At 36.1% G+C, this 5,749-nt stretch overlaps 1 pseudogene; it reads right to left on the bottom strand.

Moving 5' to 3' along the window:
• Positions 1-5,282: 5,282 nt before the first annotated feature.
• Positions 5,283-5,400, bottom strand: LOC125924188 (uncharacterized; annotated as a pseudogene).
• Between the last annotated feature and the right edge of the window lie 349 nt (positions 5,401-5,749).

Raw genomic sequence — 5,749 nt, 5'->3', positions numbered from 1 at the left:
TATTAAAATGGAAAATTTGAAGTTTTAAAGTTTCAGTATAAGAAAATATTAGTAATAACATGTTGTATACTGTCATGAAATATACACAAATGATGTGCCTGTTACATTTTCTGGGGTATCTTACCACAAACAGCAAGGTGAATAGCTGTCTATTTACCATTTTAAGACATTTTTTGTGATTGCTGTACATGGATTTTATTGAGAATTGTCTTTGAGCAGGCTTTAGATCGAGGGAAAATTTGTGTTCACATCTGAATTATGAGGAAAGATTCTAGAGAAAGGGGAATGTGACTGAGAAAGAAATGTTCAAGTAGGGAATAGAGAGACTTATTTTAAACATAAAAAAATAACTAGAAGATGTAGAACTTTGAGATCAGGATTTTTAGAAATACAAGGTGAAGATACATTTACCAGCATGACAGATCTATATTAGTGTGGAATTACAGGAAAGCTTGAGCAGTAAATGAAAGAAAACAAAACAGTCCGAGTGTTAATGCCACTGACTTAGAGCAACTTTCTTAGTGAACTATAATATATTAGAAAATGAATTGGGGGAAATTTTCAAATAATATACTTCCCCCAAAGCAGTAACAGAAGCTGATTTGTTCAATGTATAAGTATACTCAAATCTGCTATAAGTCAGATTGTTTTGGGGGAAAAATAACAGATCCAAAGAGGTGGTATCACAATGATTATAAAAATTCATAGCCAGGACTTGGGGTCCTAGTAGGGACCACCTGGTTGGTCAGTTTGTGATGAAGGTTGAGGGATTATTCCAGTCTCCTTCAGTTGTATCTATGCATTATACAAAAGGACATTCGCAGTGACATATCTGAGGCTAGTCTCTTTCATCCCCGCTAAACACCTTGCAGAGTGACTCTAACTTCTTGAATCATTCTTAGTATAATGATGAGACCAGAGATTTTGGGCCCCTGTCATCGCAGCCACAAACTCAGCAGTAGCACTGTCTGCCTGTAAGGGGAGGCAGCTGAGTGTCAGAGAGAGACTGCTTTCCAGAAACTGATACCCATGGGTTTCTTGCTTCAGAGGACCGCACGGCCTGCCGTGTCTTCCAAGGAAGTCCTCCCCAGAGCCCTCAGTCCCAGCTGGGTGCCCTCAGCATCTAATCATTTCAAATACTTTCTCTATTAATACCTCTAAAAAGTCATCTGCTGGAGTAGGCCACCTTTCAAGGCCTATTGTATACTAAAGCGGTAGCACACAGATGAAGAAAAATGTTCCAGATTTACGAAAACATTCTGAATTCTATTACCTGTAATGTTAAGTATCACAAATAGTAGCTCATCCAAGACTACAGAGTGGAAGAGGGGTGTCTGGAAAAGCAATGCATAGGGTTTGGAGTCAAAGATTTTTTAAATGGGTAATGGCTACGGGTCTATATCAGTCAATCAATGGCACGGGGACTATACCGTAAAGCAGGAGCTGTGCCTGGTGTCTTCACCCTACCCCTTCCCAGCATGGGGGGGGGGGGGGTGACTTGTGACCAAGTCACTTTCTGTAGCCTCAGGCATGTGTTTCAATATAGGAATCTGAATCAAGTGATATATTTGTTATATCAGGTTATGATCCTATATTGTTGTCTCCTGGACTATGATCCTATAATCCTGTAAGGACTACCAACTAGTTGCTGCCTCCAAAGAATTGCACTTTAGGTAGAGAACAAAATTAATGCAACAAACAAGAGCTAAACTAGATGGCATAGATGGAGATCGATGAAAACATCCATATTAATTGACATGAAATCAGAAGACAGTTCAGAAACAGAGAACTTTTGAGCTGAGGAGGGAGGGGAACAGACAAAAGAAAGATTTCAGAAGCATGTGTGAAAACTCTGAGGAAATGAACCAGAGTATCAATGAAATAAAGGTGTTTAGATGTGATGATATAACCAAAAAGAGAAGTTTCTTAATTTTTAAAAAAAAAGCAACAAAATGAAACCAATATTTAAGACATCATAGTTTGACAGTGGTGACGGATTTTATTCACTCAACAAATATTTGAGTACAAATTGCATGCCAAACAGCCTGCTATAAACACTGACAATTCAGATCTGAACAAGTAGACCCCATATTCCTCCATCACGAAGTCCCAGAATGTAACAGTGTGGAATGTAATAAACACAATATTTTGGGGGTGGCGCCTACCTAGTCTGGGAGATAGGGTCAGAGCATACTTCTAGGAGATACAGTTACTTTGCTTTGAAACTGGAAAGTTGGAATTTGCCGAGGAAGGTAGGTGAGATGGGCAGGAGGGTTGGTGGGAAGTGTTTCAGGTAGAAGAGCAAACATCTGCTAATGTCCCAAAGAGAAAGGGAGGTGTGATGGGAATAGGCTAGGATGTTGGTGCAATTATCCAAGCACGGGCTAATAATAGTCCAGATCAAGTTGGTAGCAATAATAAGGGAAGGTAGATTTCAAACATGAGAGGTATTTGTTTTATAATAAGAAGTTACAAATGCATATTCAGAGGGCTCCAATATTAAAATTTTGCAGCTAAAAATTAAATCTTTCTGAGCCTGGGTGGTTCAGTTGGTTAAGCATCCAACTTCAGCTCGGTTTATGATCCCACGCATGGGTTCAGGGCCCCACATCAGGCTCTGTGCTGACAGCTGAGAGTCTGGAGCCTGGTTGGGATTCTGTGTCTCCCTCTCTCTCTGCCCCTCCCCCACTCACACTCATTCTCTCTCAAAAATAAACATATTTTTTTCTATTTAAAACATCCTCTATGATTTTGTTACACAAATATGTCAGGGAAATACATGCAAAATGCCTTGCCTTCTGCCTTTATTTTCATACACACATTAGGATGAATTGGGGACTATAAAATATTTACTTGCCATCTTGAAGATAAATGAAAAATTTTACACTTTAATAAATTATATTTCTTTGGGATGTTATGTAGCAGAGTTGGAAAGTTCATTTTAGTTTTTCTGTATGTTTTATCTCTTAGGTAATTACTGAAACCAATTATTTCACTTTTGTTATGCTTGGCTTCTCTTTCTGAGGACAAACATTTCCTGTTTCCGTATGGCAGATATAGTGGAGGTAAATGGACCCTTTAGAATCCTAGGCTGAATATTCTGAGTAACACCTCCCAGATTTTATAGCTGCCTTTTTTATCTGTGTGTCAGTTGACTGCTGCCTAAATCTGGAAAAAAGTTTAGCTTGTGATTTTTTTTTTTTTTAAAGTTCGCTTATGGACTTTTATTGCAGTGAATTCAAAAACAAAGAAGTTAATTTTAAAAGCTCATTTTATTGAGTTAACAGTGAATTAAAAAACCAATGAAATTAATTTTAGAGCCATTTAATTTAGTTCAGAAAAGAGTGAGGCTCTTTTATTAACTTAATTATTTTGGAATTCACTGTTTTAAAGTCCAATAAATGTTATGTATTTTATTTCCAATTAACTTCGTTGTGCTCTGAGTCATGTTTGCTTTCTCCGTGTGGCTTAATCTCACCTCTCATGTTGCACATCAGCTGACCCATTTACAAATGGGCAGTTGTTAGTACTAGGCCATTAGATATAAGTATATTACATCTTTAAAAACTTAGCATTTTGGTGATTATTATTTTAATTCCTAGAGTTGACTTGTGCTTGTACAGCAGAAGGGTAGCAAGCCAGCAATTCTAATTGTGCCTGTTGTCAACTATGTAATCTGTTGTACGGTTCTTATCTGTGATATCCTACCTGTCCCATTTGCCAATGTATAGGAATTGGTTTAAACAAAATAGCATATTGGGCTGTACAAAGAGGTAATATTTCAACCATGCTTCAGTTTTTTCCCATCATATTTTACAAAATAAAAATCTAAACAAAGGTAAAATTTAAAAAAATGTATTTTACTTTTACTTTCAATTGCACAGAATCCAACAGGGAGTTTCTATGTTGATTTTGGAGAAATTTTGTAGTAGGTTAAATGAAACTGCTATGTGCCTTAGAATGTGTAGGGCTTCGATTTTACATTTCCCCACCTCTCTTGCTTAATCCATCATATTAAGTTGAAGAAACAAAATTCTCTATACTATGTCCGGTGAAAAGAGTAATCTGTTAGCAGACATTTATTCAAAGATAAACCCCAAAACCCCTTCTCCTCCTCCTTCTTCCTCCTCTTCTTCCTCTTCCTCTTTTGAGTTGTGTTGTTTGGAGTGAGCAGTCTTCTGAAAAACCTTAGCATCCTGTTATCTGCGATTTTTACTTCCGGGTGAAATGAACGAATACAATTAGAACACTCTTATCTCTCTGGTTGAGGCTGAACGTGGGGTTTTCAGGCAGGAAGACTGTCCAGGGCCGCAGCCATGTAAAACTTCTCCACTAATTGGCTGACATTCAGAGCTTCAGGATCAGCAGCTGTTGAAGCAAATTTGGTCTGAATATAAGGCAGATTTTCCATTTATTTCAATTAATTACCACACACATCAAAATCTCTTCTAAAAAAATTCTCAAGTGAATACCCGTAAGAAAAAAAAGAATGCTTAGGTGTGCATAGACTTTATTGACTCTTTCATGCTTTCTATATGTAGTCAACTTATTTTTACTCATGTCGACACTTGCTTGACCTTTTGTAGAATTATGGAAATAACATATATGTACATTGAAAACAATTTCAACCTGATTCCAAGGGGAAATTGCCAATGGTAGAATATATGTATTGTAAAGCATATGGAGTATGCGGGTAATTGTATGTATTTGGTATATATGTTTCTGCATGTGGAAATAATGCTACTATAAAACAATGGAAAATTGTCATTGCTGCATGCTTATAATAGCTATAAAGTATACTACGTGCATTTTGCAATATCTGTGCACTTTACAAAAAATTCTTTATCTGGAAATAGTGCAATTCTGTATGATACAGTACTCTAATTAGAAAAGTGCTTTATTAGACAGAAAAGTAAATAGGCCACCCCAACCTACATATTGTAATTGGTTACTATAGAATGTGTAATGTGTATAACATATGCCTAAAATATATGTGCTTATTAATTTTACTGTAACATTTTTCTTATATATGAGTTGAAGGTAGTCATTTATCGTTTGCCCAACAACTGTTTTGAAAGAATAGGAGAGGGACTTTTTTATACAGTAAAATATTATTTGTGTGTATTTTAGCTTTAAAAAAATGTAAGTACATTGTTATAGCAATTAGGTCATTACTTATTGTGGCAATTCTGAAATTGGAATACTTGTCATGTTTTAGACCAGTCCACCCTCGTGGATTAAATATTTACAAACTGGATTTTTATTATGAAGAAACAGAGAAAATGGGGTCCTTGATATATGTAAATAAAACACCCATGCTAAGTATATGTGTTATCACTTATTTTAGGCAAAGAGAAATAGATACTACACTTGATCTTAGCCAAAAGGCCGAGAAGCGATAGGCAAAGAGAAATAGAACACTCAAACGTTTACTCATGCAATCCAGCAAATCTTTGTTCTTTGTTTGAACTCCAGAAACAGCAAAGTTACCAGAGCAAGAGAACAAATTAGAAAATTGATAATTAACTCCCCCAAACTATCCCTCCATAAAACTTTTGACTACAAGCCCAGTAATACATACATATTTTTTTAATTTTAATATATTATGAAGCATTTTAGACATACCAAAAAAAAAAGTGCAGCGATACACATATATCTACCACTCCACTTAAAAAAAAGATTCAGTTCTCTTATGAGCCCTTCAAGTCACTTCCTCTACCCATTACTGGACTGAATTAGGTTATTATAA

This window comes from Panthera uncia, chromosome B1 (assembly GCF_023721935.1).
Source record: "Panthera uncia isolate 11264 chromosome B1, Puncia_PCG_1.0, whole genome shotgun sequence".
NCBI lineage: Eukaryota > Metazoa > Chordata > Mammalia > Carnivora > Felidae > Panthera > Panthera uncia.
This window is presented reverse-complemented; position numbering and strand designations above follow the sequence as displayed.